Source organism: Arachis hypogaea, chromosome 9, assembly GCF_003086295.3.
Source record: "Arachis hypogaea cultivar Tifrunner chromosome 9, arahy.Tifrunner.gnm2.J5K5, whole genome shotgun sequence".
NCBI classification, from domain to species: domain Eukaryota; kingdom Viridiplantae; phylum Streptophyta; class Magnoliopsida; order Fabales; family Fabaceae; genus Arachis; species Arachis hypogaea.
Window position 1 is genome coordinate 16,982,187 of NC_092044.1, and position 12,350 is coordinate 16,994,536.

The following is a 12,350-nucleotide window of genomic DNA, read 5'->3' on the forward strand; positions in this document are numbered from 1 at the left end:
AATGATTGAATGACTGTGACGAGCTTCAAACTCTTGAGGGCGGGGCGTTAGTGACAGACGCAAAAGAATCACTGGATTCTATTCCGGCCTGATTGAGAACCGACAGATGGATAGCCGTGCCGTGACAGGGTGCGTTGAACATTTCCACTGAGAGGATGGGAGGTAGCCACTGACAACAGTGAAACCCTTGCATACAGCTTGCCATGGAAAGGAGTAAGAAGGATTGGATGAAGACAGTAGGAAAGCAGAGAGACGGAAAGGACAAGCATCTTCATACGCTTATCTGAAATTCCTACCAATGAATTACATAAGTATCTCTATCTTTATCTTTATGTTTTATTCGTATATCACCCATATCCATTTGAGTTTGCCTGACTAAGATTTACAAGGTGACCATAGCTTGCTTCATACCAACAATCTCTGTGGGATCGACCCTTACTCGCGTAAGGTTTATTACTTGGACGACCCAGTACATTTGCTGGTTAGTTGTGCGAAGTTGTGTTTATGCCATGGTATTGAACACCAAGTTTTTGGGTTCATCACCGGGGATTAATTGAGTTGTGAAAAGTAGTGATCACAATTTCGCATACCACCCTCTAACCGTGTTCTCTCTTTCTCTCTATGGAAGGGGAACTTGCATGCATAAATAAGGCTGATTGGGGTTGGGCCTTGGGCCCATTTGGGCCCGGTTTGGCCCGTTTGACCCAATCTTGGGCCAAATTCTTTGAAATTGGTGTCAAAATTCTTATTTTGATTAGCTATATCCTATTTTACTATAAAATTTATATTTTTAATTTATTTTATTAAAAATTAATTTATTGATTAATTATTTACTAATTTTATGAATTTTACATCCTACCCACGTAATTAAGAATTTTGTCACCAAAATTGGAGTGCAGCCGCTTGAAAATAGGTGTTGGTATATACTTCTCATCTGGGATTCGAGTCTGCAGGTGTGTTCTTACATTCTGGCCCCCACTCTGTCTTAATACTCCAAATGGTTCATTTCATCTCGGTATTAATCCCTTAGTCTTGGTTGCTCTCCGATTTCTGATATGTTAGAGTAACTTTTAAGTACGCGTAATTTTCCCCCTTCGGACTATCTAGTCTAGGTCTTCATTCCTCTTATTCCCAAACTTCTCTATTGGCTTTGCTCAACTAGAATTTCCACTCAATTTCTCGATTTCCTTATGACAGTAAATCCTTTGATCATTGGTCAGGGTCTTCTTATTGAGGCGTCCATTACCTCCTCATGATGTTGCATCCGATCACATCCTAAGCCTTTTTGATAATGCATCACAATAATTTCGAATATATTTTTAGGTTTAGGTATCTCAAACTCTGGCACTAATGTACCCTTTTCTCTCAAGGTTCAAAAACTTTCCGCATTCAAGCATTCTAACAAACGGTATCTCCTATCGCGTTAACTAATCACGAGCAATACGACCAACAATAATTAAAGTTCCGAATCTTCTCTTGATATTGCCTAATTACACACTTCATCTACCTCATACCGATGTCTTGTTTTAAGGAATTAGTGTCTTGGTGATTGTATCAAGAAATTGTACACGATGCCAAACCAAGTTCGAGTTCGATTTTCGAAAGGATACTAAGTTCAAAAGACGTACGAATGATATGAACAGTGTTCGCAAGGAACCAAAAAGATGTCTCAAAGGTGATCAAACAAAACTGTAGGAAAATGATGAGATGCATCAGAAGAAGAACTAAGGTGAATTCAAAGGAAGACACTCAACTCATAGTGAGTTTCCAATATTCAAGGATTAATTGATCATACTAAAACAAGTTCAAGCTCATCTCGAAGAGGACAAATTCATCCTGAATACATGCGCGTAAGAAATATAATTGGGTAGATGATCAAGAAGAATTCTAAGATAGAATTTCAACACAGTTTATAAAATAAAGGTAGATTAATTCGCGAAGATTCATTGGCATCCTCTTTCTCCGGTATAAAGGATTCAGTACAGGCCTTGTTTAGTACTTACAATCTACCAGTGAAAAGGATAACTTCAAGGCACTCCTCTCCATACGTTCACAATTACTGAATTCAATTAATCACTCTACGCACCCATCGAAATTTCTGACCTCTCAAGTATAACCCAAATTGAACGTTTCAAAATAAACTAACCCGCTATTGTTGCATCACTCTAATCACTCGTCATTAAGAACTTATCTATCCATCTATACTAATCAAAATTCTCCTTGTCTAATTAACTCAAAGTCATCTACCAAAAATCTACCTAGGAACAATGATTCTTACAACTCAATCAAGTGCTATGAACGAATGCTGTATGTCAATAGTATGCAAGGCGGTTATAGTTCATTTACCAGTTTTACCATTACCTTGTACGAGAGATCCATGACCGTGACGTTGAGATTGTTCTACAGTCTTCTTTCCTTTTTTCGGGCAATTCTAAGACTTGTGCCCCTGTTTCCCACACATAAAACATAACTCTGAACCCAGCAGACACGGCCTATCTAGATGAAAATTTTGCACATTCGGCACCTCAAGTCCTCTGAGTATTTTCTCCCTTGCTTCCCTTTTCCATTCCCTTGATAGCTACCACCTTCCTCATAGCTAATCCAACCCTAGAAGGGTCGAGGTCTGTAACAATTCCTCTTAAACTCTAGGCTACTTAGGGTTAAATTCGGGTTGTACTCCTTTCGATAACCCTCCCGACGATCATTTTCTCCCATAGCAGCCTTTCTTAGACATTCTTCCACGACCCTGCTCTTGTTTATCAGGTCTGAGAAAACTCTAATCTCTATTGGGCCCACAAAACTCAATATATTACTCTGGAGTCCTCCTTTATATTTGATACACTTCCATTCCTCAAAGTCTTCTGGAGCTCCCTGACAAATTCTGGAGAATCGGCACAATTCCTCAAACATGTTCGTGTACTCAGCGACCGTCATCTGACCTTGCTTCAATTGCAGCAGTTCAAGTTTCTTAGCTGTTCTAACCAAATTGGGGAAATATTTCTTGTAAAACTAAGTTCGGAATGCATCCCAGGGTATAGTAGCATCACCTTGCTGCAGAAGGCGTCGCATCCCTGCCACCAATACTGGGATTCACCCGCCAATTGGTAAGTTACAAACTCAATACGTTGAACTTCAGGGACTTGCTGTGCTCGTAAAGCCCGTTTGATCTCCTGAAACCAATTGTCAGCCTCAGTGGGGTTTGGGGTTTCTCCGAATGTTGGTGGATGTATCTTCAGAAAAGTGGCGAGCGTCATCGGCCCATTTCCACCATTATTGTCATTCCCATTATTGGTTTGATTGCCTAACGCCTCAGCAGTTGCATGCATAGCCGCAGCCATGTGTTCCAGGGTGGCCATGAAGTTCACAGGGTCGTTTCCCACCATTTCAGGGTTCGCATTTCCCAGTCTACCTGTTCCTCGCCCGCGACCGTGTCCACGAGTCGCCATATGGTTCATTTTCACACCAAACAAGTGATATCATGGTGATCAGTCTCAATATCTCAACTCTCGTGCTTCAAAGTTCCAAATGCATGCTCATGAATTTTATGTTATGTATATCAGTCAGATATCCTAGTAGCATATAGACACATACACAGAGAATGCACAGAAGCATAGTCAGTCTGTCCCTCAAGCTCTACAGGAACGAACTGCTCTGATACCATAATGTAATTCCCTATCACACAAAGTTTTACACCTAGGATGTAAAGCAGAGGTGGCGAGACGCTACGACCTTTAAAATAAAATATATACATAATATTATTGAAAAGGGTACAGTATACGATGAGTCTTGAAAAACAGATAAAGCAAAAATCGTAAAATAAAAAAATGCAACACTCCAGAAACAAGATTACTTGCGTGTGAAGAAACTAAGGTTCATGGTTAAAATAAATAGAAAGTAGGAATAGAGGGTCAAGAATACAAAATAACAAGCTCCTAACTCTGCCTGCAAAGTTAAGGCTGGCCGAAGAATATTTACATACAGAATATACAGCACATAGCCCAAAATATATGTTTAACACCCTAGTTTTTCATAAACCTCTAGGAGGTACAAAATAAAGTAGTTGTTCGGAGAGTTAAGTACAAAAGATCATATATATAAAAATATACACCAAAATAACATCCCAGAAAATACTTCGCTGCAAAACTCCAGGCGCCTAGCGAAGTACCGGCCGACCTGCATCTGAAAAATAACAACATAGTATGGGATGAGAACCGAGGGGTTCTCAGCATGGTAAAGGTGCCATGTACATAAGATATAAGGTCCTAGGAATGCCAGAGGCAATCCTAGAATGCGAACACTAAGATTATGAAACTTAAAACTTAAAGGATCAACACGGTAAACCATAAGCAGGATAATTATCTAAGGTTCATAAGGTTATAACTCAATCCTAACTTAATCTCTCAATTTACAATCCCCTTGCTATGTCATAAAACTCTAACTCTACAATCCACCTTCTACCTCCTCCAACCTTCTGAAATCACCAGTGCACAGACAAGCAATATAGACAAAGCAATAACAGGTAGAATTCAGATACACAGGTAGCAAGTATAGCAAATAAGCATAATAATTCACAAAGGAAAACCCAAATAATGCACAATCAAACAAAGCAAACATATGCATATGATGTATGCCTGCCTTATGGCTGATGAGTCTCATCTGTCGGTTATAAAGCCAACCCGATATGTCCGATAGCTAACCCTGGACAGAACATCACAACATGGAACAGGTATTACTCGTCTACTCAGGTGGGTGCCTCAATCATAACCCAAGTAGGAATTACTCGTTCATCCTCGAATAGGAATTACTTGTCCACCCTCATAGACATACCTCGACATCTCAAAATAATCCGTAATTAAACTCAGTTATCATCATTAATCATATTTCAATATCTCAAACTCATAATCATAGCTTGGATAGGAATTACTCGTCCATCCTAACAATCACAACTCATCACTATCACTTCAATCACCATCACACTTTAAGGTCATCCTCATTTTAACCCAATTTTCACTCAATGAAATTAATTATTATCATCTTCATAATTATATAAGTTCAGTTAACATTTCTCAAGTTTAAATTCACCCCTTTACAATCATTAACTCCTTACTTCACAACATGCTTCACTCCCAAGTTACTAGCTCTTCCTAATTACATCTCATCACTAAGTATCCAACTAAGGTTTAGGGGCTAAAAGAGTAAAAACAGAGGTTTCAAAATTTAAAATTGGGTTTTAAAATACAAAACTCATTTTTGCTGAAATAGGGGTCACGCATATGCGTAATCTACGCGTACGCATGGGAGTGTATTTCTGAAATGTCACGCTACGCGTGGGCATGCACCTTGGACCATTTTGCGTACGCAAACCCCAACATGCGTACGCACGCGCGCCAGGCAGAAAAGCATGGTTGCGTGTGACCATGTTCGCATACACAAAACCCTCGGGTCACACATACGCATGGGCGTACGTTTTATCAAATTTTTTGCTAAGTCTGAAAAGTTGCAAAATTTTGACTTTGGATCCCAAACTTTCGACGCGCATAACTTTTTCGTTTTAAATCATTTTTCATCCGTTCTTCAAACGATATAGACTTCACGGACCCCGTTTTCTTATGAAATAAGTTTGAAATCATTTGGGGGTTTGGAAACCAAGTTATGGCTCGCCGAAGTTCGGCTAAAAATCAGGTTTACACCAAAAACCTTCAAACTTCAATTTTTATTAAAACCAAACTCAAATCCAAACCTCTATACCTACATTCAGCTCAACAACATATCAAAGCACACGAACACAACCCTAAATTATCACATCACACCACCTTCAATCATACTTTGTTATTATATCATTTCAACCTAAATTCCGTATTCTACATCAACAACATTATCAATTAACATACTATTACCAACATAAACAACAATCATCCAACACATACTAAATTCACATCATAATCATTAACAAGGTTGCTAAGCATTGATCATTTCCATGAATTCCAACCTATCCTATGGTCATCTAGCCTAAGTTTTCACAAAACGTTATATATTAAATATAGGAAACCTAAATCATACCTTGGCTGATTTTCACGTATTACCCGAGACACTCAAGGTCTCCGATCCTCAAAATTCCATAGTCCCAAGGTCACTCCAAACAAAATTCAGCCACCAAGATACCCAATTCAAGCTCCCAATCTCTTCAAGAGTGTTCCACAATCATATATTCGCTACCTAATGCATGTTACCACATCCATATACAAAAATTCAACACCCAACATACAATGGTTCAAGAACCCACAAAGTTTAGAGAGCCCTTACCTCACCCGTGCCTAAATTGAACAAAACCCGCTAATTTTTACGAGCTAATTCGAACCTAAAACACCAAAATCATATAAATTCAATTCTAACACCCCTCAAATTCGAAACTGAGAAGGGAAGATATGGATAGCAAAAGATGAATTCCTTACCAAATTAGGGTTTGTGTTTCGTAGAGAATTCCGAGACGAATGCATGGTCGTTAACGGCTCGTCAATCGGAGCACCGGATCAAAAGATATGATGGATTAAAGTTGGAAGTGAATAGTGAACTCCAACCTAAGTTCTCTCTCACCCTCTGGCCGTGTTCTCTCTTTCTCTCTATGGAAGAGGAACTTGCATGCATAAATAAGGTTGATTAGGGTTGAGCCTTGGGCCCATTTTGGGCCCAGTCCGACCGGTCTGACCCGTTTGGCCCAATCTTAAGTCAAATTCTTTAAAATTGGTGTCAAAATTCTTATTTTAATTAGCTATATCCTATTTTACTATAAAATTTATATTTCTAATTTTTTTATTAAAAATTAATTTATTGATTAATTATTTGCTGAATTTACGAAATTTACATAAAACTACATTAACAATCAAAACTGGAATTTGTTTAAATACATTTGTGATCCATATGGTTTAATACTAATATGTTTAATCCCCAACATGGTTGAATCAGTCTATTAGATTGTTGCCTTCTCCTAGCAAGTTTAATAACTCTTTCTCTTCTATTGATCATTTTTGTGACTACATAAAAAAAATTCAAATGTTCTTACAATCAGTCTTTTCCGTGTCAAAATTTTTGCTTTATTTAACAAAATAGAGATTATAAATAGCTTTTTACTAAAATTCTTGCAGTAAATTTAGCCATGTTGTATTTTGGCAACCTATTATTGGATATACTATGCTTTTGTATGACCTATAGATAATCTAATTACTAATTATTTTTCTAAGGGCATCATATATTAGGTGTTTGAATAATTTTTACTGAACTCTATCATTGGATAAAATTAAACAAATATTATGTAAGGTGAGAGGACCTTTATAACAAACTTAAATTCTAAGAAAAAAATCCAAAATGAACAGTGTATTTTATCCTATGTGTGCATACTTTTAGAATTACCCATTAGCGGTGGTTAATTCACAGACAAAACATGTGACGATCTAACTGCTGTTAACCGTGGTTATGAGTGACTCTTACTACAAAGTTTAGTTTGCATACTCACAAAAGCTTCTTGGTTTTCCTTATTTTCAAGCCATATTGTTCATTGAGTAAATTTTATGGTTTCTTTTTTGTTCCTGGAAGTATAATTACGTTCAAATTTCATTAATAATAACACTCATTTGTTATCATATAGAGAAAGTATGAGGAGCCAATGGATGTTTTATACAATGTGTACAATGGAGTTAAATTGAAATTAAAATTAAATTATAGACAACGAATTAATTTTGAATAGTTTCCAATTTAAAATTTGAATCAAATTAGGATTACTGTCAATTATAGAAACAAAGAAACAACCTCCCTTTCTCAATACCGTGTGACCTTCTTCTCTCCCTTTCACCTTGAATCTCACCGGTACAGCGCTGCCACCGTTACCAGCCGCCGTCGGACATCGCGCCGACGTAATAATTGCATGTTCGATTCAACATGTATTTGGATGGTTAATTTATAAACAAAATAGATGGTCATTCTGAGTATATGATCTCACTTATTGATTACACGATTATCTCTAATCACAAATGATGGATGTTCGTGTCTACGATTAATGGATGTTTAGCTGCGAACGGTGCACCGGGGTTGCTTCCAGCGACTGGGTACGCGCGCGGAGACTGGGCGCTGCAGCTCGGGTCGGAGGTGACGGTTGTACCAGGTCGCACTATAACGCACCGGTCGGATGTTCAGCGCCGACGGTACGAATCCGATGCTACCAGTGATAGTGGACGTTCGCAAAGACGGGTGGGTGAAGCACTTCTCGTCGGAACTAATGCACGTTGCGAGACAGGCGGCGGCGCGGCGGGGGGTTATTGAGCAGCGACAGTGGCGTGTTTTGGGATTAGGGTAATCGACGGTCAATAAAGGTGAATGGGAGGTAATTTGAATTAGGGGTAGGAATTAGGGTAAATAAGGGTTCATTGTCATTTTTAATTTAATTTGGGTCAAACAAATAGCCCATTGTACATATTGTATAGATACCTCATTGTCTCCCTAACGGGATTCATTCATATAATATGTAGTAGTATTTTGAAAACTTACTTATAAGATTCACCTTGCATCTCAAACTCTTTGAAACCTATTTCAGCCTTTCATTTTATTAGGTAACAAATTAGTTCAATAAATGTAATTAGCATTTGTAGTTAGTTAGATGAGCGTACAACATTTTTTTGCATGATAGTTTGTTAGTATTGTACAGCTGTCAAACTACACCAGGTTGATTTAGATCTCAATTTATTAGAGATGAGTGTATATATGTAGGCTCATTGTTATTTGGTACTTTTGTGATTCACCTTTGTTTCATTGATGAGTTAATCTCCATTTTTTCTCTGCTTCCTTTCTCATCCAATTCATCAAATGGGTTTTGCAACTTCCTTATGCTTTGTTTATTCTCACGTTTGTTTTTTTTTTAATACATAAGAACTTTCTTTCTCTGAATAATACCAAACAAAATACTAATTAAATTGTTGAGATTAGAGTGTTCAAGACCTGACTTAGCCTAAAACCCGGGGCGAACCAAAGGTATATTTTGTTAGGTTCAGATTTATCATTTCTACCTGGTGTTATTTTTGTGTCGGATTCATATTATGCTTCAGGTCACCCAGATAGGTCCAAGGTTATTTTTTACAATAAAAATATATATGTTAGAGTAAAATTAGTAATATCATATTACACTTTTGGTTTTAAAATAATTTATTTTGATATAAATATGATATAACATTTGTTAAATTTAATTTTTAAAAGTTAAATGTTATTATTTTAATATATAAAATTTACAAATGTGTATATACTAATTTTACATCGAATCGATCCAGTTTAACTTAGTTTATTTCAAACCACTTTAAGGTCGAGTCAAAATGGACCCGAGTCGGGGTCTACTCAAACCCGGCTCATGAACATTCCTAATTAAGATATTCTACTTAGCTAGTTGCTACCTCTCCACAACATAAGATATTTTTCAAACTATTAAATTTAATTTTTTTAGTAGTTGTTAATTACCCGCTTACGTGATTGTGTATTTAAACAAATCTGCATTAGCAGACTGATTTGCAGTGTTCGATTCTCACATCATTCTTATCTTTATTTTTGTTATTAAACACAATGAAATCAGACATTGTATACATTTAAAATTCCAGAATAACACCACTCTATTTCTTCGCTAACCCCTAAGAACAGTGCAATAGATTCTACTACCCTGTTTTATCATAGCAAGCAATTTCAAACATAAATAATGTATTTTTACAGATTTTTGGATCACATCACTATAAAAATATTAACAGTAAACATGCAAAATATATGTTTAATTGTGAGAATGATATCTTTATATTTTTGAGAATCATTTTAATAGACCCAATCTCTTTCTCGTTATATTTGTTTGGAGTCTCCTATATTCTAACATACATTTTGAAATACTAGTGAAACTTTCTTGGATTCACATCAGTTACTAAACTATATTGTTCTTCCATTTTTTTTAGGTCTAGTAGTAACTTGATGGCAAGAAAATTTCTTTAAGAGGTATCTTTTGTAAAATGCTTACTTACTAGGACGCGGGATAACCTTTTTAAATGGAATAAACATCATTTGGATAGCCTATTATGACTATTTTAAATATTTTAGATTTATCTGGATTATAAAATCTTTTTTGTCTATTTACATGACTCTTTTACTTGATTCTTTATAGTATCACTTGGCAATAGAATAAATTATACACTTGTCAAATAACATATTTATATACTTGTCAATCAACTAATCATGTAATAGATACAAATATCAATTTTCTAATTAGTATATAATTAACTTAAAGAGAAACAAATGAACTAACTAATTAAGTAGCTTCACTTTTGTGAAAAAAAAAAAGTAAAATTAGAATTATTGACTACATACTTATTAGATAAAAACTAAATACTTACCTAAATTTTCCTCTTTGCCAAATAGTTGAACATTGTTTTTTTTTTTTGTTTATCCAAACGGTATTCCTCAGTCCGATAGGTTAAGGACTAATCCGTCACGAATTTAAACTCCATTTAAGTTGAAAATTACATAAGAGCTTTTTTTGAAAGAGAGCAATCATATATGTATATTAGATCTTATACATAAAGATATTATTAATACTATTAGATTTTCAGGAGTGAGTTATAAGTCTCAATTGTATTATTAAAATTTCAAAGACCCATTAACTAATCCATTGTCACAAGTTTCTACTTTCTTGATTATATTAATATGTGATATCCTACCATGTTACTAAAATTGAATCGGACCGACTAATTTGATAAAAAAAAATCGAGAAATCAAATTCTATGTCAATCCGAATTAATGTTCTAACTGTTTAAAAAAATAAAACAGTCAAAATTGATACAAATCGATCAAACTAGTACGAACAATCAAAATTAGTACAAATCGGTCCGATCAACAAGCTTACAAGCACGGTCAATGCGCACGTTAATGACATCATGTCATGTTGACGTCAGCATGCGAGATTGAAAAATTTTTAAAAATACATTGCAAGAGATGTAAGTCAAACTTGACTCTTCTAATACCAAGACAACCACTGCACTAATTTATTTTTTGGTATCTTTCATACTTTTTATAATATATATTGCATTTTATAACATATATATATATATATATATACAGAAATAATTAATTCAATATTTTTATATTTAATATTTTTTAAATTAATTAATTTTTAATTGAAGTACAAATTAATTAATTTTAAAATAAGAAATAATAATTAATATTAAAATACAATAAAAATTACTTAATTTGAGAAAAAATAAATTTATATATAATTATTTAATTATATAAAGATATTTAGATTTTAAAATTAATTTTTTGATATAATTTATGAATTATTATCCTTATTGTATCCAATTAAGATACTATTATAATAGTAGGGACTAATTTATGTTTGTCTTTATATTAGTTATTTTTAGAATTCGAGACTTAGTTGTTCTTAAAATATTAATAAAATATATATTTCAAATTTTAATTTTAGATTTTTTATTATTTTATATTTTTTATTTATATGAGACCGATTTTATCGGTTAGACTAGTAATTCACAGGCCTGGCAGCATGGACCCTATCCGCGGGTACCCAACCGGAGCCAACCCGGTCGGGTAGGGTTGCCAACCCGATCCGCTGCGGGTAGGGTTGAGCACGAAGCAGGTTGGCCTGCGGAGCGGGTAGGGTGCGGGTTGAGTCTCAACCCTACCCGCCCTACCCGCACCCCCATAATATGTGTTATATATATTTAAAAATGTTACATACTTACGTATGGGAGTTGAACCAAGGACCTTAAGCATGTGCAAAAGGTTCCTAGCCACTGAACCAAGGATACTTGTTTTATTTATAAGATATTTGTGTCATTATAATGTTTTTTTTGTCAACCCGCGGGTAGGGTCAGATACCCGCTGGTTGAGCGCGGGTAGGGTTAGGGTTGGGTATTTCTCAACCTGCGGGTAGGGTAGGGTTGAGTGTTAGTCAAAAACTTAACCCGCGGGTAGGGTTAGGGTTGGGTTCAAACCCTACCCTACCCTACCCATTGCCACCCCTAGTAATTCATTGGTTGAACCAATAAAACTAATAATTTGACCGATTCAATCACCGATTATGTTCTTACAACTATGTATTCTAGTATTGTATTTGTATGTGGTTTTTTACTTATCAAGAATTGATATATAATTCTTGTTACGGTGGGTAACCGGAGATTAATACGATGGATGGCGTTTGGTGGCCCAAGTGTGTGAAGGAGGAGAACTCCGGATGGATCTGCAACTCGGGAGGCTCCGTCCGACTTGTGCTCGTGAGTGAATGGGGGGTGGTACCTGCAAAGACACTCCGATGCCTAAGTTAG